Source organism: Halichoerus grypus, chromosome 8 (assembly GCF_964656455.1).
Source record: "Halichoerus grypus chromosome 8, mHalGry1.hap1.1, whole genome shotgun sequence".
Taxonomy (NCBI): Eukaryota; Metazoa; Chordata; class Mammalia; order Carnivora; family Phocidae; genus Halichoerus; species Halichoerus grypus.
The window spans coordinates 98,849,807-98,873,013 of NC_135719.1; positions in this window are offsets into that span (position 1 = coordinate 98,849,807).

The window sequence follows — 23,207 nt, forward strand, 5'->3', positions numbered from 1 at the left end:
TATCTTCAGTAATCTTGATTACTCAGCAGTGCTGAACTTGTAAAATATAAGCAAATTCTAAATCTTTTCTCAAATTTGCATTCATATCATTGCTTTCACAAATTCAGTTTGTCTAAAGCATATTAATATTACTTCACTGCATACTGACTATTCAAAACCCATATCACATAAGGGCTGAAACTAATACTCCTAAGTTCTCTTTGTTCTATATCTAAAGTAATGGTATTGGTGGCAATTAGAGACAGTATTAATTGAAAATTATTTGGTTGATATTGGACAGAGTGCGTAGAAGTTAGCCTCATTTCAGACACAAAGTCCCTTACCTTTCATTTTAATATTTGTGTTTTACTTTCAAGCTATACATGAAGATGGTGTATGGAATGTTTTCAGAAGGGACTTTAAATGAAGAAAGAGTAAATTTTATTTTGGTAGCACTTGTTTCACCCTTTCCTTTGTTAAAGAGACAAGTCACTTTCAAGGTCAAAATTTGTGATAGCCAAGTTAGAATTAAAATTTTCTTTCAGAAATGGCAACAAATTGACTATACAATTATTTCTTGTAAGAAAGAATGATATATCCTAAAAAGAATTTCTCCTACAAAGATTCAAACTGTATGAATATTAAATGCTTATATTTGAATTGTGTAATCAATTTCAAAATAAAGTAGTATCATATGCATTCCATGTGTTTCCATACTTACAAACTTCATTTGATAGGAGGACCGTGCTTCTATGAATTCCATGCAACTGACATAATGATTTAACCAAGTTCTACTTGGAGATTTTACCAGAGAGCAACTTGAGGTAAGATGGCAGAAATGGAAACCCAAGAAAGGAAGTAGGGCTGTGCCACAGGACGTGACAAATGATGGGGCCACCAGCCAGCCTGGGGAGCCACTGCTGCTGATTTCTGCTGCCCTGCCCCTTTGAGTTCAGGCTCCCAAGGCCAGGCCATCATTACTTCAGTGAAGAAGCTCAAGTGCATGAAGCAGCTGGCCAAACTGTAGGCAGAGCTGAGAAAACAGAAGACCTCTGTGAAGATTTGTCACAGCTCAAGCTTCACTTGGACATGGTGCAGTCTATGTGCCAACATTCCCACAATAGCCTGATGGTGTGTTTCCAGGGCCAGCATGGCACCAATGCCAGGAAGCACAGAAAAGGAACTTTGACAGTTTTCACTCAGACTATGCACGAAGCATCAGCTTAGCTAGAAAACTTTCTATTGGGAAGGTGGTAGACACATGTGGGGATGCTGAGAATCAACTGGTTCTAGAACTTTTTTAGTATAAATTCTTTGTTGAAAAGATTTTGGGCCTTCTGCATGGCATAGCAGGTTAGAGCCAGGACTAAGCTCGCAAATCTTCAGGAGTCAACTTTCAGGGCTTCCATATATAAGAGAAATCATGCAGTATTTATCACTTAGCATAATATGCTCTAGGTCGATTCATGTTGTTGCAAATAGCAAGATGTGATTCTTTTCATGGTTGAGTAATATTCCATTGTGTGTGTCTGAGTCTGTGTGTGGGTATGTGTGTGTGTCTTTTTTACCCATTCATCCATTGATGGGCACTTAGGTTGCTTCCGTATCTTGGCTATCATAAATAATGCCACAATAAACATAGGAGTGCCTATATATTTTCAAATTAGCATTTCTGTTCCTTGCTCTAGACTCTCTAATTTTCCTGAAAGAAAAAAAATAAAAGAACAACAACAACAACATTCTCATCAGGGAACAGGAGTTTGAATAAATAGATTAGGAATGTTGCAGTTAGAGAAAGGAATAGGGTATGAGAAAAAAACAACACTGGAAAAGGGATGGAAGCACCTATGACACAGGCTATTAAAAAATGAATTCTAAAGCTGAAGTTTGCAGAATGCTCATACAAACCAACACCTTGCCACCACTCCAACAGGGCTCTAGTTTAATTATGGTGTATTACACCTGAAAAATTTACAAGACAGACTATCTCCAAGAGCAGCATATAAGAAACCTCCTAAGCCAAAAAAGGAGACAAAAAATACACTAGAGGAGTAAGTTGAAGCTTCTTGTACCTAAAGCTAAAATAGATATTAGACACGTTAACCATTAAATTTACAAATTAACATACCTTCTTACTAAAGATTTATGTACCTCTGTTCTATTACCTGATACATCTTGTCCAGCTTTCAACAAAATATTAAAAAGCATGACAAAAGGCAAGAAGAAACACAATCTGGAAAGAGAAACCAAGAATCAGAGCCATATCCAGATATGAAATAGATATTGGGATTGTGAGACAAGTAATTAAAAAGAACATTATGTTTAATATGGTAAGGGCTCTAATGGAGAGAGAAGACAACCTACAAGAACAGGTGCGTAATGTAAACAGAAAGATGAAAAGCTATAAAATAATCAAAAGGAAATGCTCACACAAATAATTTTTTTAAAAAAGGCTAGAAATCAAATACACAGTAATAAAAATGAAGAATGACTTTAATGGACTCACTGGTAGACTCAACATAGCCAACAAAAATCAGTAAAGAGTAAGAAAAATCAATAGAAACTTTAAAGACTGAAATACACACAGAAAAAAGAATGATTTAATTAATAAACAACAACAAAAGAAAAAAAATCCAAGAATTACTTAACAATATCAAAAGATGTAACATACATGTAAGTGTAATACAAGAAGTATAGACAATAGAGCAGAAGAAATATTTAAAGAAATACTGCCTAAGAGCTTTGCAAAATTAACAGCAGACAACAAACCAAGGAAGATTAGAGTATCAAACAGGAGAAATACCAAAAACCCATACCTGGGCATATTATTTTCAAATGCAGAAATCCAACTACAAAGAGATAATCTTAAAAAGAAGCCTGGGGAGAATATGTGAGACCTGATATACAGAGGAGCAAGGATAAGAATTATAGTGGAATTATTGCACAAACTCTGCCATCAATGAGGAGTTAAATATTTAATATGTAGGAAGAAGAAAAACAAACTAGAATTCCAACTCCAGGAAATTATCTTTCAAAAGTGAATGAGAAATAAAGACTCCTCATATGAATAAAAGCAGGCCTGCCCTGCAAGATATGTTAAAAGTTCTTTAGGGAAAAGGAAATTCCCATTGATTTGACATGGGATCTAAATAAAGGAAGAATACCAGAGAAGGAATAAATAAAGATAAAATATTTTATTTTTCTTATTTTTAAACCTTCTAAAAAATAATTATTTGTTAAAAAAAATAATAGTAGGGGCGCCTGGGTGGCTCAGTTGGTTAGGCGACTGCCTTTAGCTCAGGTCATGATCCTGGAGTCCCAGGATCGAGTCCCGCGTCAGGCTCTCTGCTCAGTGGGGAGCCCCCCCCCATGCTCGCTCTCTCTCATTCTCTCTCTCTCTCTCAAATAAATAAATAAAAATCTTTAAAAAAAATAATAGTACACATGCTTTGGGTGATTATGGCATACAGATAAGTGAAAAAAATAAAATAAATGTCACAAAGACGGTAATACTGTGTTTTAAGATACCTGCACAGGTGGAGCAGTACGGTAGCAGCAGATGTAACAGTATAGTATTATTCAAAGTTGAATTTCTATTGTTTTTAAGTATATATTGTAAACTCTAGAGCATCACTAAATATTTTTTAAAAAGGGATATAAATGGTATTATGCTAAGGGAGGAGAGAAATGGGGTCATATTAAATACGCACTTAAAACCAGAGAAGGCAGGGCACCTGGGTGGCTCATTTGGTTAAGCGTCTGCCTTTGGCTCAGGTCGTGATCCCAGGGTCCTGGAATCGAGTCACATTGGGCTCCCTGCTTAGCAGAGAGCCTGCTTCTCCCTCTTCCTCTGCCCCCCACTCCTGCTTACTCTCGCTCTCTAGTGCTCTCTCTCTCAAATAAATAAAATTAAAAAAAAACAGAGAAGGCAGAAAAAAAGGGGACAAGGAGAAACAACAAAAATGTAATGAATATAAATACAAATATGATACATATTAATCCAAGTATATTAATAATCTCTTCAAGTAGGAATGTTCTTAAAACACCAACAAAAAAGTACTGGCACAAAAACAGACGTATAGACCAATGGAACAGAATAGAGAACCCAGGTATGGACCTTCAACTCTATGGTCAAATAACCTTTGACAAAGCAGGAAAAATCATGCAGTGGAAAAAAGACAGTCTCTTCAATAAATGGTGCTGGGAAAATTGGACAGCCACATGCAGAAGAATGAAACTCGACCATTCTCTAACACCATTCACAAAGATAAACTCAAAGTGGATGAAAGACCTCAATGTGAGACAGGAATCCATCAAAATCCTAGAGGAGAACATAGGCAGTAACCTCTTTGACATCGGCCACAGCAACTTCTTTCAAGATACATCTCCAAAAGCTAGTGAAACAAAAGCAAAAATGAACTTTTGGGACTTCATCAAGATAAAAAGCTTCTGCACAGCAAAGGAAACAGTCAACAAAACAAAGAGGCAACCCACAGAATGGGAGAAGATATTTGCAAATGACACTACAGATAAAGGGCTGGTATCCAAGATCTATAAAGAACTTCCCAAACTCAACACACAAAAAACAAATAATCAAGTCAAAAAGTGGGCAGAAGATATGAAAAGACACTTCTCTGAAGAAGATATACAAATGGCTAACAGACACATGAAAAAATGTTCATCATCATTAGCCATCAGGGAAATCCAAATCAAAACCACATTGAGATACCACCTTACACCAGTTAGAATGGCAAAAATGGACAGGGAAAGAAACAACAAATGTTGGAGAGGTTGTGGAGAAAGGGGAACCCTCTTCCACTGTTGGTGGGAATGCAAGTTGGTACAGCCACTTTGGAAAACAGTGTGGAGGTTCCTCAAAAATTTAAAAATAGAGCTACCCTATGACCCAGCAATTGCACTCCTGGGTATTTACCCCAAAGACACAGATGTAGTGAAAAGAAGGGCCATATGCACCCAAAGTTCATAGCAGCAATGTCCGCAATAGCCAAACTGTGGAAAGAGCCGAGATGCCCTTCAACAGATGAATGGATAAAGAAGATGTGGTCCATACATACAATGGAATATTACTCAGCCATCAGAAAAGATGAATACCCAACTTTTACATCAACATGGATGGGACTGGAGGAGATTAGGCTAAGTGAAATAAGTCAAGCAGAGAAAGTCAATTATCATATGGTTTCATTTATTTGTGGAACATAAGGAATAGCATGGAGGACATTAGGAGAAGGAAGGGAAAAATGCGGAGGGGGAATTGGAGGGAGAGATGAACCATGAGAGACTATGGACTCTGAGAAATAAACAGGGTTTTAGAGGGGAGGGGGGAGTGGGAATTGGTTAGCCCAGTGATGGGTATTAAGGAGGGCACGTACTGCATGGAGCACTGGGTGTTATACGAAAACAATGGATCGTGGATCACCACATCAAAAACGAATGATGTATTGTATGGTGACTAACATAACATAATAAAATTAAAAAAAAAAAAAACCAACAAAAAAGATGCCAAATGAATAAATTAAATAAGACTGAACTATACATTATAAATAAGAAACCCACTTTATTTTTTTAAGTTTTTATTTAAATTCTGATTAGTTAACATGTAGTGTAATGTTAGTTTCAAGTGTACAATATAGCGATTCAGCGCTTCCATACAACACCCAGTGCTTATCATAATGAGTGGACTCTTTAATCCCCACCACCTATTTAACGCATACTGCACCCACCTTCCTTCTAGTAACCATCACTTTATTCTCTATAGTTAAGAATCTATTTCTTGGTTTGCCTCTCTCTCTCTCTCCCTCTCTCTCTTTTGGTCCTTTTGCTCATTTGTTTTGTTTTTTAAATTCCACATGACCAGTGAAGTCATATAGTATTTGTCTTTCTCTGACTGACTTATTTCACTTAGCATAATGCTCTCTCTAGCTCCAACCATGTCATTGCAAATGGCAAGATTTCATTCTTTTTTATGGCTAATATTCCATTAGGTATATAAACCACCGCTTTTTTATCCATTCATGAGTTGATGGACACTTGGGCTATTTCCATAATTTAGCTATTGTAGATAATGCTGCTATAAACATCAGAGTGCATGCATCTTTCAAATGAGTATATTTGTATTCTTTGGGTAATTGCCTAGTAGTGCAATTGCTGGGTTGTAGGGTAAGTTCTATTTTTAATTTTTTGAGGAACCTCCATACTGTTTTCCAGAGTGGTCATACCAGTTTGCATTCCCACAAACAGTGCAAGAGGGTTCCCCTTTCTCCATATCCTTGCCAACATCTGTTGTTTCCTGAGTTGTTAATTTTAGCCATTCTGTCAGGTGTATGGTGATATCTTATTGTAGTTTTGATTTGCATTTCCCTGATGATGAGTGATGTTGAGCATCTTTTCATGTGTCTGTTGGCCATCTGTATGTCTTTGGAAAACGGTCTATTCATGTCTTCTGCCCATTTTTTAATTGGATTATTCATTTTGGGGGTATTGAGTTTTATAAGTTCTTTATATAGAGAGATATATATATCTCTTTAGATAGGTTAGGATACTAACCCTTTATCAAATTTATCATTTGTAAAAGCTTCTCCCATTCTGTAAGTTGCCTTTTAGTTTTGTTGATTGTTTCCTTCATTGTGTAGAAGCTTTTGATTTTGATGTAGTCCTCATAGTTTATTTTTGCTTTTGTTTCCCTTGCCTCAGGAGACATATCTGGAAAGAAGTTGATAGGGCTGATGTCAAAGAAATTACTGCTGTGTTACCTTCTAGGATTTTTATGGTTTCAGGTCTCACATTTAGGTCTTCAATCCATTTTGAAGTTATTTTTATGTATGGTATAAGAAGGTGATCCAGTTTCATTCATTTGCATGCTGCTGCCATTTTCCCAATACCTTTTGTTGAAGAGACATTCTTTTTCCCGTTGCATATTCTTTCCTGCTTTGTCAAAGATTAATTGACCATATAGTTGTGGGTTCCTTTCTGGGTTTTCCATTCTATTTCTTGTGCTAGTACTGATAAGGAAAATCTGCGTCCTAAGATGGCTGACCGAGCCAATGAGAGAGTCCCAGTCCTTGCCCCGGGGCTGAGCCTGCTGGTGTTAAATAAACCGTCTATCCTCCAAGATCTCCGAGTGCAGCTTGATTCTTCCATCAGGCAATCCAGTCCAGGTTCCATAACAGTACCATACTGTTTAGATAACTACAACTTTGTAATACAACTTGAAATCCAGAATTATGATGCCTCCAGCTTTGCTTTTCTTTTTCAAGATTATTTTGGCATTCAGGGTCTTTTGTGGTTCTGTACAAATTTTAGGATTATTTGTTCTAGCTCTGTAAAAAATGCTGGTGGTATTTTTGATAGGGATTGCATCAAATGTGCAGTTTGCTTTGGTTAGTATGGATATTTTAACAGTATTTGTTCTTCCAATCCAAGGGCATGGAATGTCTTTCCATTTCTTTGTGTCATCTTCAATTTCTTTCATCAATGTTTTATAGTTTTCAGAGTACAAGTCTTCTACCTCTTTGATTAGGTTTATTCCTAGGAAGATTATTGTTTTTGGTGCAGTTGTAAATCATATTGATTCCTTAATTTCTTTTTCTGCTGCTTCATTATTGGTGTATAGAAATGCAACAGATTTTTGTACTTTGATTTTGACTTTACTGAATTTATCAGTTATAGCAGTTTTTTGGTGGAGTCTTTCAGGTTTTTTATATATAGTATCATGGCATCTGCAAATAGAGAAAGTTATACTTCCTCCTTGCCGATTTAGATGCCTTTTATGTCTTTTTGTTGTCTGATTGCCATGGCTAAGGCTTCCCCTACTCTGTTAAATAAAAGTGGTCAGAGTGTATATCTCTGTTCTTCTTCCTGACCATAGAGGAAAAGCTCTCAGTTTTTTGTTTTTTTTTTTTCCATTTAGGATGATATTAGCTGTGGATTTTTCAAATATGGCCTTTATTATGTTGAGGTATGTTCCCTCTAAGCCTACTTTGTTGAGGGTTTTTATCATGAATGGATGTTGTTCTTTGTCAAATGCTTTTTCTGCATCTATTGAAATGATCATATGGTTCTTCTTTCTTTTATTAATGTGATGCACCACATTGATCAATTTGCTAATATTGAACCACCCTTGCAGCCCAGGAATAAATCCCACTTGATTGTGGTGAGTGATTTTTTACATGTATTGTTGGATTTGGATGAAACCCATTTTAAATATAAGACATAAATGAGTCAAAACTAAAAAGGCAGAAAATATGTCATGATAATACTATTTTAAAAAAAAACTAAAGTACCTTCTTATTCAAAATGCATTTAATATTTATTTTAAGGTTAAATGATACAAAATAATTTTTCTATTATCGCTATAGATTACACATTCAGAAGTTATTATTACTACATAGTAAACTTTTACTGCTATAGAGCATTTATCTTGAGATTTTATAGATCTGAATTTAAAAATTTGGAAACTGAGTAAGTAAAAACAATCAATATCACTTTTAGCATTTGTGTCATACTTTGAAAAATCATGTACCTTAATAATAGCTTCAGCTTTCATTTAAAGCGTAAAAGATACTGAATATTGCTTAAGAAGATGTTTTAAAGAATATTCAATTATTTTTAGATTTAACTCACAAGTTAATTCTTCTACAGGTATTTTGATTAAACAATGAATATGATATTACAAAAATATTAAGAAGGCACAAGAAATCTGTGAATAAATGTAACCCCAAAAAGCTATGTGTTCACGTTCTACTTAGATATATTTTAAATCAGTTTTATGCTGATGACAGATTACATGCCTGGGGCAAGGTATAATTTTATTCAAATGGTGAATTAAAATGCACATCGGAGAAATACTCTTTTTCAATTTTAAAGATTGGTTTCAGAAAGTAGGTTTGTGAGGAAAGAGTGAAAGACAGCAAGGTAATTTATTGGAATTGTTTGATGATGCTTCTCTATTTTGTAATCTTTACATCTTTATTCATTTTTATATATTTTTGTGCAAGCAATAATAATTATATTATTAGGTTATATCGATTGAGCACTTACCACATGCTGGCCTTTGTATGAAGTGCTGAATATAGATTTTTTCATTTTAAAATTTAAGCCATAATTTACATAGAGTACAATTCACCGTATTAAGTGTTCAGTTGTGTCAATCTTTACCAGTTTTATAGCTACCAATAAATTCAGAATTAGAGAGGCACATCATTCCAAAAAATTTTTCATATCTTTTACCAGTCAATCCCTCCACTTTCTTCCAGACTCTGGCAAACATTGACCTGTTACCTGTTTCTAAAGTTTGTCTTTGGAAGAATGCTATATAAATGAAATCATACAATATGTAGCATTTTGAATCTGGATTCATTCATTTAGCAAAATGTAGTTGAAATTCATTCTATTGTCACATACCCACAGTCCATCGTCCATTGTCTATTCCTTATTGTGGAAGAATAGTATTCTATTATTGGGATTTGGATGTATCATAGTTGAGGGACATGTGGTTGACTCCAAGTTTTTAGTAATTATTAATAAAGTCTCTATACACATTCATGTACAGGTTTGTGTGAACATAGGTTTTTATACTACTTGGTTACATTTCTGGAAGTGTGATTACTGGATCATAAGATGAGTGTATGTTTAACTTTATCAGTAACTGCTGAACTATTACAAAAAGGATGTACAGTTTTGCATTTATATTTCCTCAACAATATGAGAGTTCCAATTTCTCCACATCCTTTACCAGTACTTAGTATTGCCTGTATTTTTAGTCATTTTAACAAGTGTGTTTAGTTTGCATTTCATTAATGCATAATGACGCTGAACATCTTTTAATATGATTATTTGCCATGTATATTTCTTCTCTAGTAAACTATCTGATCAATTTTTAATTGGATTAGTTATTTACTTAATCCTGAGTTTTGAGTGTTCTTTATATATTCTGTACACAAGTTCCTTATAAGGTAGTTCATTTACAAATATTTCCTCCCAGTCTGTGCTTGAATTTGCATTTTCTTAAAAGTTTTAATTTCAATAAAGTCTAATTTATCAATTTTAGATTTTATGGCCCATGCTGTAAGTGAACTAACATCATGCAAATTTTCCCATATCATCCTCTAGAAATTTTTATAGTTTTAGCTCTTACCTTTGGGTCTACAATACAATTTGAATTCATTTTTAAGAATGTATTTATCTGTAAGTGTGTCTATGTGAGTGTCTATTCAAAATACATTATAGGTGGAGTTGTAGAAAGAGTAAACAAAACAAAAATTTTCACATTTTCTATGGCAGTATCAGCAAATTTCTGATAATTTTTAAATTGGATGAAATATGATCTTGGATATTTTCTGAATATATATTAATTAAAATAAAAATAATTATAAATATTATAAAAATACCTACTTGAATTCAGGAAGAATCTTCTAAATGAAAATATGATTTCTATTGTATGTGTATCAAAGTTTAAAAATGAGAACTATAGTGGTGCTCGTAATGTAAACAATTGGATACAGATATTGTAATTCTTAAAGAACACATTAAAATATAGATATAAATAATAGATAAAATGTATATCCTAAAATTAAATTCTGCTTAATTGTAATTTTGAAGAAATTCACAAGGATGGTTAAACCTTTGCACAGCACATGATGACTGAAAATGTTCTGGGTTGGATATTATAGCTAAAAGCATTCATTATATTTTATATAATATTTCATTTATTTTCTCATTTGAATTTATTAATATATAGGAACATATTAGAATAATTTGTCTCAGTGAAGCCCGCAGAAATCATTTTGGTAAGGTTTTTGTTTGCTTGTTTTAGCTGCACATGGAATATCTCCCAACTGCCTTTTTTGAGGAAAATTATTGCCAAATAAACATTATCTAAGTAATACTATAGAGGAAGTGAAAAAAAGCAGTAACAGAGGTGTATTATTTAAAAAGTATTTGACATTTGCCTTTGATATTTTTTGTAGATTTTTTTCTTGCTTATTTGCTTAAATGGTTACTTTGAGTAAAATGAATATAAATTTTTTATATTTACAGCAAAAAACAAATTTATGCAATTGTATTTATTCTTAAGTTATCCCTTGAACTGAGTGAAAAAATGTCTCTTTTCTTTCAGAACATTTCAAAAGTGTTATTCTCTAACACACTTACATATCCATTATCATGATAAAGATAGATTCATATAACACCTCAGCTATCAGGATGTCTCTAGAGTACACCAGCAGTTTTATAAATGTCAACTCCTGAGTATTACTTGTGAAAGTGCAGCAGCGCAGTAAAGCATTGAACTGGCCTTTTGGCAATCACTGGAGTATTACATTTTAAAGGTCAGATGTACATGATTATTTTACCTGAGCCACCTTGTTGGGAGGAGAGGGGCTGAGTCACTCACAACTTGTTGAAATTTTCCTTAGTGGTTCAGAAGTTAAAAGAAAGAAACCTGGAAATATGAAGTGAAAAATCTAGACATCAAAAGTGTAAAATAAATTATTTATCACAAGACTGTAGTTTGTACACATGAGAACTTGGTGTTAAAAGCTGGGGATGATATAAACAATTTATGTTTAATTAGAGTATCAATGTGATGTAGCTTTTAAAATTTTATAGCATCAATAGACAAATCAGTTGTATTTCTATATACTGGCAATGAGCAATCTGAAAATAAATTTGTAAAAGCAACTCTGTCCCAATAACGTTAAAAAGAGTAAAATAATTAGGAATAAGTTTCACAAAAAAAATTTAAGAGTTGTACAAAGAAGATATCTAGGTAAAATAATTAAACTAGACCTCTGCCTCGGACCGTATGCAAAAAATTCCTCAAAACAGATAAGAACTACTCTTAAAAGAAAACTTAAGAGTAAATTCTCAGGACTTTGGATTTTACAATATTTTATTAGACAACAAAAGTAAAAGCAACAAAAGAAAACATATATAAATTGTAATTAATTATGATTAATTAGGGTGTAAAACTTTCGTGCTTGAAAGAGCATTATCAAAAAAGAAAAAAAACGACTCAAAAATGGAAGAAAATTTGTGCAAATCTGATTGGGATATAGTTCCAAAGTATATAAAGAACTCTTACAACTCAACAATAAAAAAGCAAAAAAAAAAACAAATAAAAATGGGAAATAATTTAAATAGACATTTATCCAAAGAAGATATGTAAATGCCAAAAAATACATGGAAAGATGCTTAACATCATTAGTCACTAGGACATAAAAATCAAAACCACAATGACATATTACTTCATACTCACGAGGATAGCTAGTCTCTAAAAGATAGTAAGTGTTGGCAAGGATGTGGAGAAATTGGAACCCTCATATATTGGTTTTGAAATGGTAAAATAATGCAGTTACTTTGGAAAAGAGTTTGGCAGTACCTCAAAATGTTAAATAGGCAGTTACCATATGATCCAGGAATTCCACTTCTAGGTATATATTCAAGAGAATTAAAAACATGTTCACACGTAAAATGTATACATTGTAGTGGTGATTGCATAACCCTGTAAATACACTAAAATCCACTGACTTGTATAATGTAAATGGGTGAATTGTACTTTTTGTGGATTATATCTTAATAAAGCAGTATTTGAAAATGAAAAAAAAAGTCTGGGCAGATCCTCTTATATTTGGAACTATACTAAAGACTCTCCTTTATGTAAAAAAAATATGCTTAAAGAAAATGAAAAAAAAAACATAACTGACAAGTTAACTTTAGAAACAATGCAGAGGAAACAATGTGAATAATTCTGTAACACAATTATCCTGGACTCTTCAATATGTCCATGTCCTGAAATATTAAAAAATGTCTTGGAACTGTGCTCAGATTTAAAAGAGAATAAAGAAAACCACCAACCAGTGCCAAACAAACAAAAAATTCCATTCAAATTGTCTGTGTCTTACTAGCCTATTCAATTTTTTTCTCAATATTTCAAAACTTCAAAGAAATTAAAGTGAAAATATAAGTGATCTACCATATACTTAAAAAAGGACAAGCAAATAACAAAACATTCCACACAATTATTATATATGGTAAAAAAAAAAATACATGCCATCCCATAAAAAATAAAGCCACTTACCTGAGGGAAAGAGAATCATTTTCTATGATAATAAAAGGATTATGTTTTCTGTAGTCCCAGGGTAAAATGAAATCTGTTTATATAAGAACACAGACAGTAAACAATTACCTGAAGTCTTAAAAAAACAATGCATAGATATAACTGCTTTAACTCAAGCAGTCAAAACTTCATATCATCAAGGGAAATGATTCTCAACAGACATTTCATTACTCTTTAAAAGATGCACCATAGGGGATGCCCGGCTAGCTCAGTCGGTAGAGCATGAGACTCTTAAAAGATTCACCATGCACTCACCTTGTGGCCAAGTCAATTCAGCCCATCCTGTCTACCCGGAAATTAACAATTAAGCAGAGAATTACAAGTATACATTGCACGCAGAAGCAGCACACTGTTTTCTTACATGAACATTGCTATTTATGTAGTCATGTTTGCTAATTTCATACAATACTCCTTTCTCACCCAAAACAATCACTTCTCCCTCTTCATGAATGCTTACAAATACAGCACTTGATTTCCAAGAAAATAAGGCAAGCAGAAGGAGGTATTTCCTCTGTCTGAGGTAGAAACTTCAAAAAATGAAGAATGAAAGAGATGAAATATCATCCTTCCACCATTATTCCAGGTCAGATATTTACAGTCTTCTATGGTTAGAGACTCTACCACTCCTCAAATTAGAAAAATTATTTGAATATACGGAGTCCATAGGTTTGACATAATAGTTGGAATTCTTATGTTTTCTAATTATGGTGTCAGAAGTTATTATAAAACTCTTTCTGAATTTTAATAAAATTCTTCAATTTTTATTTTTATTTTTTTAATTTTTTAAATTTTTTTAAAGATTATTTATTTATTTGACAGAGCGAGAGAGGGAACACAAGCAGGGGGAGTGGGAGAGGGAGAAACAGGCTTCCTACTGAGCAGAGAACCCGATGCGGGGCTCGATCCCAGGACCCTGAGATCATGACCTGAGCCGTAGGCAGTCGCTTAACCCACTGAGCCACCCAGGCACCCCAAAATTCTTCAATGTTTAAAAAGAAAACATTTAGAGAATAACATAACTATAGTAATAGCTTTAAATAACACTAACCTTTCAACAGATTTTGTTATGTCCTTTAAATAAAAAGCTGTCACCTAAAACTGTTACCTAAAAGATTGAAACTCTTTCTGATTCTTTTCTGTTTCTTTCCTACTCATACTACATATGTGTTCCTAGTATAATGCCACACAGTGTATACACACGCATGCACACATGCATATTCGTTTTCTTCATAGCCACTAAGTAAACTAATGACAAAAGTGCACTTAAGGAAAATCACTCAAAAACCAAAGGCAAAAATTAATAAGCTTACTTATTAATTATTAAAGCTTACTTATTAAATATAATATTAATATTATACTAATATTAACATACTTAGGTATATCAAAAACCTACAGAAATTGCTATACAACTTAGAGAAGCATATGCTGTAGCAGAAGAATATGTCATATCCTGAGTTTGGTACATTTATTTTTAGGAATAGTTTGGCTGAAAATATTAGAAAATCCAATTAACAATGGCTTATAAGTCAATATTGTTCATTTTCTTTATAAAACAAGAAGATTAAGAGGGTCACTTCCTGGCTTTGGTTCAGTTATTCAAAGACTCAGACCCCTTGAGTCTTCCTGCTTAGTATATAGTCAATTATTAATCTCTCACGTTGCTTTATAAAATACTAATGTAAGTTCAGGTCTCTATAAATATGACTTTTCAATAATGTAGTTCAGTTCCTTTGTATTTTGCTAATTATCTGCCCTTTATATTCGTTTATCAGAAATAGAAATTATACCAAACTCCATTTTCTTTTTTTTTAAAGATTTTATTTGAGAGAGAGAGAGAGCACAAGCAGGGGAAGCAACAAGCAGAGGGAGAGGGAGAAGCAGGCTCCCCACTGGGCAGAGAACCTGACATGGAGCTGGATCCCAGGACCCTGGGATCATGACCCGAGCTGAAGGCAGACACTTAACCGACTAAGCCACCCAGGTGCCCCCCAAATCCATTTTCAATAATGTATTACCTTATCCAAAATTGCATAATTTGGGAGTTTGGCACAGGAGCTCGCCTATAATTATTCTTATAAAGAGCATACAGGAGCTGGATTTTGTACTTTATTATATGTTTTATCCAGTCTGAGACCCTATGTATTAGTGAACATTTTCTTAAAAAGTATTTCTACTGCTTTCTTTTCACTGATTTTTTTCACTGATAAAAATAGTGAATAAGATCCTATATTATCTATTTTTTTGTATTCTTTCGAAGATTTTTCTTGTTGTTTCTTCCTTTCTTTTACTCTTTTGGACTGATCCCTTAATCCATTTCTTTTACCTTTTTTTCGTGGTTATCTTAGAGAATTTTTAACTTGCATTTATAATATGATTAAGTCTCAAATCAAACAAAATTCACATTTTCCTGGTAAATGATGTAATTACAGTTACCTCAATCAGAGGTTAGCTGCTGTTACAGAGATTCAAAAATAACAGTTTTTAAAACATAACCATCCACACACATGTGATTATTTCTGAATGGTTAAAATGATGCTCTGTCATGCATATTCACCAACTTTTTGGGTTTGCAGAGGAATGTGCATAGGTGCCAGCAGTCACAGGAGCATCACGAGTGTACATCCTCATCTCTGAAACAACAATTTCTGGGAGATTTGTGTCACTTATTACAACAAGAGATGCACACACACATACACACACACATAAAAACATGTGTAGCATGATGAAGAGATATGGAGTTGAAGGAAGAGTACTGAGAGTTCAGCTGGGATTTCCCAGTTTGGAAATATTTACATAAACTTATCTCAAACCACAACTTCTCTGTTTACCTTCTTTTTTCTTCCTCTGCTCACTTCTTTCTGTGCATACCCTCTTGGCTTCACTCCACAACACCTGAACTCAAGCCCTATCTTGCCATATTTATTCACACACACACACACACACACCATCTAAGGGCTTAATAAGTTTGTAACCATCCTGAAGATTTCAAAGTCTATTTAGTCATAAAATATTCACATTGGATAATATTTGGTGAAAATATACAGCAGATCATTGAGCTAATTTCACATTATCATAATTGTTCAGCAATTTTGTTCTGTTTTAATTTGATCATCCACTTGAGCACCAGGGCTTAAAACATAGGATTATTTTGTATAACATAGATGTTTAATCCAGAATGTCTTCCTTATATGGTTGACTACTCTTTTCTTTTTTTAAAGATTTTATTTATTTATTTGACAGAGAGAGAGAGAGAGAGAGAGAGAGAGTACAAGCAGGGGGAGCCGCAAGCAGAGGGAGAGGGAGAAACAGACTCCCCGCTGAGCAAGGAGCCCGACGCGGGGCTCGATCCCAGGACCCTGGGATCATGACCTGAGCTGAAGGCAGACACTTAACCGACTGAGCCACCCAGGCGCCCCTGGTTGACTACTCTTATCACTCTGTACAGCTGTAGAATTGTTTCGAGATAGTTTTAAGAATACTAAACTGTTTCAGCTTCCAGTTGGAGTTTTCATTATTTCAAACTGCATTTTTAAAAGATGTCTAAGCAAAGCAAATGTCTTGTAATCAAATGGGATTATACATTTGTACAGCTTAAATACTATTTGAAACTAGAAGTTTACCCCTAAGAATCTCTAGAATAATAAATATTATACAGAGATTAAGTTTATAAATTATTAATATAAGCTTCTATTACTTTAAAATAATTCCTCTACTTAAGTACAGTCAATTGTAGTTCTTCAGTTAAGTATATGTGTATATATATATATATATATATATATATATCCCTGTCATTTTCATAATAAAGCCTCTGTGTCAGTCAAATTGAACAGGACTCCAAATGCTTGATGAGCTCAAAGCCTGTAAGATTGGTATATTCTGTCCCCTCTATTTATATTATTCTTCCAACACTTATTTTTATAGCTGGAGAATACTTGTGCAATGTTCAGATTTCAGCTCAATCCCCATTCTTTCTATGCATCTTCCCCAAATCATGATAAGAATTACTTAGGTTGCTTTCTGTCACATGAACATTTTATGATGACAGTGCTGATCAAATACAATGCTGGGCTCTAAATTTGTGAATTTACTATGGTAAAAATCTTATATACATTATTTCAATAAATAATCATAAATATTCCTTTTATAGATGATGAAATTTTGTCTTCCGGAAAATACAAAGATCAAACTTACAAGACTAACATGTGATATAATTAGTGCTTGAATCAGATATTTCTGAAGTCAAATCTCTATGCTAGAAACCACCATATCGGTTTGTTTTGTTGCCAATCAGCACATCTCCCACTGTACAAACTTAATGTAAATATTTGTATATTTATGTGTTCCTCACATTGTACCACTTTAAGGCAGTGTTCATTCATATTTGTTTTCAGATTCTGGCAAATAGATAAGATATTTGTGACACATTTTTATGACATTTTTTCAATCTAAGCAAAAATATAGTAAGTATTTATGTACTAATATGCTATCCTTTTTTTTTGCATAAAATACATCGGTAAGATTACCATCTCTAAAGACATATACAGACCACTATAAAAACTACAGCTTGGGCTTTTAGAATGATGGCTGTTTAAATTGCATTTTCTGCATAACTGGAAGTTAGCCAAAGCAGGAAAAAAAAAAAAAAATACATTCCATTTTCAGGACCTCTAAGAGAAAAATATGGTCCTAAGATGCCAAATATCTCTAAAGCTATCAAGTGCATCTCAGATTAAAGCAGTGATGATAGGAAGTAGTGGAGAGAATACACCCAGTGAGAAAGTTCATGGATGAAAAGTTCAACAGCAGGAGAATTCTACATATACCAACAATAAGGCAAAGCTCTGTCTGGCTATTATTTATAAACCTATATCAGATAAACTATCCACCAAGAACAAAGGCTGGAGAAAACACAGAAGTATCTCTCTGAAGTCATTTGAGAATTACCAAGGAAGGTAGGACTTAATTGACCAAGGGAACTGAAAAGAAAGAAAACACGTGGTGTTTGTTGAGTCCTCCACTGTACTAAGCATTTTTTTTTCTCTAAGTATTTTCTGATTCAAAGACAGCTGTCTAGAAGCTCAGAGACTGAGCAGAAATCTGTGGCTAAAAGGCTGGCAGCTGTTAGCAATTTTGGTAGGCTCATGGAGCTAGAGAAACAAAAATCAGAACTGGAGACCTCAAGCCACGCAAGGCCAAGAAGCACAGAGAAGTGATCTCAACGATCAGTGTAGGTGTTCCCCCTGAGACATCTGATTATTTGTAAGCAGCTGATAAAGTGTTAAGAAGCCAAGCAGAGTTTTTGATCTACTAATAGTGGAATGGAGTATGTCAATGACTGGTAAAACTCAGGCTTTCAGTTGGAATTCCTCAAGTACTCTACTATGGGAGTAATGGCTAATTGGTACTAAAATAACCTATAAAGAAACTTAGTTCTAAATCAGCTCAAATCTCATGCTAAATTTATTTTATCTTCCCTTACTCTGAATGCCTACGGTAGAAGAACAACACACAGTGTAGAAAGATAACATCAAGCAGAGCTTTTACAAATTTTAATAGAGTGTCTAGCATTCAATGAAAAATTATAAAGTATACATGAAGGCAGGTATAAGAGACACAAATAGAAATAAAACTACAGGTGTTATAGATAATGAGATTTTTAACATGGGCTTTAAAATAATAGGATAGATAGCAAGATTTTACATTTCATGTGAGAACTAGAATTTAACATATCAAATGGAAATTATAGAACTAAGAAAATATGATATCTCAAAATAAGAATATAATAAATGAAAATAATAAGCAAATTAGGCTAAGAAAAAGAGTTCATAAACTGAAATATAGCCATTGCCAGACTGAAGCAGGAAAGGAAACATGGATAAAAACACAAAGATAAAAAGAGTCATATGAGGCAAAATTTAAAATTTTTCATAAATGATGGAAGCCTCAGAAAAACAGGCTAAAGAGAATGGGAAAAAAGCTATCTTTTTTTTAAAGATTTTATTTATTTATTTGACAGAGACAGAGAGAGCGAGCACAGATAGGCAGAGCAGCAGGCAGAGGGAGAGGGAGAAGCAGGCTTCCCACTGAGCAAGGAGGCCATTGTGGGGCTCAATCCCAGGACCCTGGGATCATGACCTGAGCCAAAGGCAGACACTTAACCAACTGAGCCACGCAGGCGCCCCCAAAAAGAGATTCTTGAAGAGATAATGACCAAGGATTTTGAAACACTGAAACCAGACTTCAAGATGCAGATACAAGAATTACCATAAACATCAAGAAAGATAAACAGAAAGAAAGCCTCACCTGGAAGTATCATAGTAGGACAACTAAAACAAGAAATGCCAAGTCATGGGGAGCCTGGGTGGCTCAGTTGTTAAGCGTCTGCCTTCGGCTCAGGTCCTGATCCCAGGGTCCTGGGATCGAGCCCCACATCGGGCTCCCTGCTCCGCGGGAAGCCTGCTTCTCCCTCTCCCACTCCCCCTGCTTGTGTTCCCTCTCTCTCTGTCAAATAAATCAATAAAATCTTTAAAAAAAAAAGAAAAAAAAAAAAGAAATGCCAAGTCATGCAGAGAATAAAGACACGTTATCTTCAAAGAACAACAGTAAAACTGAAAGCTACCTCAACAAAGAAATGATTCAGTCCAGAAAGGAATGAGATGGAATATTTATGGGGTTGATAGAAATTAATAAATGGATAAATAAGTAAAATATCTTTATGAGTCCAAAGGAAAACAGGAAAGAAGTTGTCTTTTTTTTTCTTTTTTAAAGGAGTACAAATCAGATGGTCCAAATAGGAAACAAATACAAAGGTGGACCCAAATAAATTCTGTCAACTATTACACTAAAGGCAAATATAACAAATATACATGTAAAATGATAAGATAAATAAACTGAATTAGGAACAAAAAAACAACTCATGCTTACAAAAACCTATTTTTATACCCAGGAATGTAGGTTCAAGAGATATAAAGCAAGTTCCAAGAGGAAGAGTAGAAAGGGAAAATCCTGAAACAGAGATGGTAATTTTATTGAGAAGTAGAGACAAAATCTATGTAACATGGAACCTTCTTTATATATTCCTGAATTGAAGTACTTCTGTCTGAAATAATTTGGAGAGTTCATTGGTGAGGCTATCTGCACCTAGGTTTTCTATAAAACAGCTATCCAGGAGTGCCTGGCTGGCTCAGTCAATAGAGCATGCGACTCTTGATCTCAGGGTTGTGACTTTGAGCCCCACGTTGGGTATAGCGATTACTTACAAATAAAATCTTTTAAAAAATAGCTATCCAAGTATTCAGGTTATCAATTTTTGTCCTTTTCTAACTCTTACCTTGTATCCTTAAGTATTTTTTAAGTTTTATACAAAAAGGTTTAATTTATTGATGAAAAGTTTTTAAGAATGTCATTATCTCCTTTTTGACATCTGTAGTATTTGTAGTAGTATATCCTTTTTTTAATTTTAAATACTGGCAATTAATGTGTTTTTTTCTGATAATTATTACTACATGTTTACAATTTCATTAATCTTTTGTCTTTGTAGATTTTCACTAAGTGACTTGATTTTCTATTTTAATTTTTTCTGCCTTTTCTTTTTCTTTTTTGAGGGGGGAGAGGATGAGGGAGAGGGAAAGAGAGAATCTTAAGCAGGCTCCACACCAAGCATGGAGCCAGACTTGGGGCTCAATGTGGGTCTCCATCTTACAACCCTGAGATCATGACCTGAGCCCAAATCAAGAGTTACATGCTTAACCAACTGAGCCACCCAGGCGCACCTGCTTTTCTATTATTTTATTTTCTTTTACTTTAAGTTTTTTCTGTTCTTTTACTAATATTATTAGGAAGAAAATTAAATCACTAATTTTAGCTTTCAGATTTTCTGCTCTTCTAACATAGGATTATATTTACACATTTCTATCTAAATATTGTTTTAACATCTTCCCAAAGATTCTGACATGTAATTTCTATACTTGTATTTAGTTAATGGCATTTTCTAATTTATGCACTAATGTCCTCTTTGAAATGCGCATTTTTTAGAACTGATTTGTTTCTATACAGTTAGGGATTTCCTTTTTATTTTTAAAAATGTGTTTCTAGGTTCATTTAATTATGGTCAGAGAACATTCTCTGAATAATTTCAAAGTTATTTAATTTATAGAAATTTCCTTTTATGGACTAGCATATAGGCATTTCAGTAATTGTTCTATATGCATTTGTAAAGAATATTAATTCTGTTGTTAGATACAATTATATACATATTATACATATATATACATATATATTATATATAATATGTATATATAATATGTACATATAATATATAATATATACACATATATGTATATAATATATGCTTATATATAAAAAAATATATATATAACATATTTGTAAGAAAAATAGTTGATTTACGTACACATTGAACATGGCCTTTTTCTTCCTTCATCAGTTTGTCATAAAGGACCACCTTTGCAACTATATGCGTGGCCTGAGGGAAATGTCCCAAGCAACACTAGTGGTTCTGGGCCACCAACTCATATTGCTTAATTGTGACCATGGTGATTAGGATAAAGGCTATACATGGCTCAACAAAATGAACTTCCTTTTACCAATGCTGACCTTGCTAATATTACTACTGTTAAGTGGCTATGCTATCAAAAGCAGAGATCAGCACTGAGCCCTAGTATGGCATCACTCACTTGGGAGACTAGAACCTCTATTGGGCCTTCATCAGGCCTATTTCATCACAGAGGGGACTAAGTTCTTCTTCATGTGGATAGACACATATTATGTATATGGATTTGTCTTCCCTGCCTGTATTGCTCCTGTTAAGACAATCCATCATCATGGTAACTGCCATACCAATACCATCTGACAAGGAGCTCTTTTAACAACAAAGTGATTGAAGCAATTAGCCCCTGGTCTAATCAAAATATGACTTACTGAAGATTCTGGTATGTTGGCAGAGAAAACATCCTTAAAAGAAAGGTATCTTTTTATAAGATAGAGTACATGCTTTGAATCAGTGGCTATTGTATAACGGTATCTCACAGAATATATGGGTCCAGGAATTAAGGAATGACAGTAGAAGCAGCTCCTCTCACTATTAAACTCAGTTACTCATAGAAATTTTGCTTCTCATTCTAGCAAAATTGAACTCTGATGGTTGGAGTTCTTGATCCCCGAAGTGGTAATGTTTTAACAAGGGAGCAGAGAATTAATTCCATTGAATTGGAAGATGAAACTACCACCTGGTCTTTTATTCTTCTTGTGCCACTAAATCAACAGGCAGAAACAGGAGTTATTTTATAGGTTTGAGTGATTGATCTTAGCTATCAAAGGAAATTAGGTTACTCCTACAAAATGTGAACATGGAGGACTATTTCTGAAACTCAGAGAATTCTATGAGGCAACTCTTAGTACCTTCACAGTCAAGAGCTAACGGAAAACTACATCTTAAAAAAAGGAAGAAGAATTGAGGAATCAGCGGGTCACTCTAGCAAGTCACTCTAGCAAGTAAAAGAATTGACCATCTGAGGTGCTGACTGAGAGTAGAGAAATATCAAATAAGTAGTAGAAGGAAGCCATATATATCAATTACATCCTGTGACTAATTACAAAAATAAGAACTGCAGTAGTTTAGCATATTTTCTCTTTGCTTGTTATATGTTTGTGTTTATTTGTCTATGCTAACCACTTTATTCTTCTCTTTTATTCTTTTATAAATATATAAGTTGTTGGAGGTTTAGTCTTTAGGTAACACAATATTCCGTGGGATTTCAATGAATATAATGCATGATTAATATAAACACTAATGGCTACAGTGACTGTTGGGATTGTAAATTTCCTCATTTGGGAGACATAGTGAGAAATTCTTCACTTGTTAGAAGGATGGTTATACCTCATTGTGGAAATATAAAGATATTGTATTAATTTACAGATGCTCAAAAGTATGTAGAGAGGTACATACAGAAGCTGAGTATCCAAATAGGTGGACATTGTCATTTATCAATTTATTGATTCTCAAATTTAAATCCACCTAACATTGCTTGATCTGAAAAAAAAAAAGTGAATGGAGCTATAAATATTTCTACTTGGC